Source organism: Sinocyclocheilus anshuiensis, unplaced genomic scaffold, assembly GCF_001515605.1.
Source record: "Sinocyclocheilus anshuiensis isolate Anshui unplaced genomic scaffold, SAMN03320099.WGS_v1.1 scaffold718, whole genome shotgun sequence".
Classification (NCBI taxonomy): Eukaryota; Metazoa; Chordata; class Actinopteri; order Cypriniformes; family Cyprinidae; genus Sinocyclocheilus; species Sinocyclocheilus anshuiensis.
This window is the reverse complement of record NW_015546102.1, coordinates 513246-514486: the sequence shown is the minus strand read 5'-3', so window position 1 is coordinate 514486 and position 1241 is coordinate 513246.

The window sequence follows — 1241 nt, the reverse complement described above, 5'->3', positions numbered from 1 at the left end:
TTGTTTGTAATTTCTCCGATCACAAATGCAGACATGGTTTTATGTTTACGCGGCGCGATGCAACGCAACATGTAAACAGACAGTATAAATCATTATAATCAGTAATTATGTCCCCACTGGATGCAACAAATGCCTCCTTTGTAATGGGTTTTCATATTTTTGAATCATCGCTCCGGCCAGGACACGGCATCAACAGTATGTGAGGGGCGTAACATTTCCGTCAATGGCTGAAATAACATGCTAACGTTTATTGTTGTAATTAAGACCCAATCAATTAAATTGTTGACTTTTTTACTTTTAAGGCTTAATATTGTAAAATTTAAGACATTTTAAGACTTAAAAAAACTGCAAGAAAACAGACAATGCTTCAGCAAAGGTGTTTAACAAAGTTTAATAAACATTGAAAAATTTTTCACTGACTATAAATAATTACAAATATTTCACATTTAAAATATTTAAATTACTTAAACTATGCAACAACAGTTTTTACCAACAATGTAAAATTTAATATTTCATCTCACTTAATGTAGTATACACTTTAATCCAGTGTGCCATAGCGTAGAGCTTTATAGCTACATAGTACATACAGCTCAGTGCAAGTACACAGGATGGATCAAGGTTAAAACATAACCTAATATATACATAACTTTCCCTCGTATGACAATGACGTGACTGGAATAAAGCAAATAGACTACAAAGCCTGGACCTATCCTTTTAAAGGGATAGTTCACCCAAAAATGAAAATTCTATCATTAATTACTCACCCTCATGTCGTTCCAAACCTGTAAGTGTCAGGGATTCAACCACGCCACCCATCACGCTAACAAGGTCCCAATCAACCGATTACTGATCACCACCACCTGTCACCGCTAATCAAGCTACCTACATCCTTGCACTCTCCCCACTGTCACATTGTCTGGTCTCGCAGTTGTTATGCATACTTACCTGACTCTTACAAGTGTTTGCTTACTTGCAAGCTTCCCGACGACCCGTTCCACGTGCTCTAGCACTCCTACGATCCATTGTTCCTGTGGCTCACCTGCAAAGAGAGAGAGACTGGTTACTCCGGCCAGATAAGCATCCGAAACTCCTTCCGTGCTCAGTATACAGGTGCATCTCAATAAATTAGAATGTCGTGGAAAAGTTCATTTATTTCAGTAATTCAACTGAAATTGTGAAACTCGTGTATTAAATAAATTCAGTGCACACAGACTGAAGTAGTTTAAGTCTTTGGTTCTTTT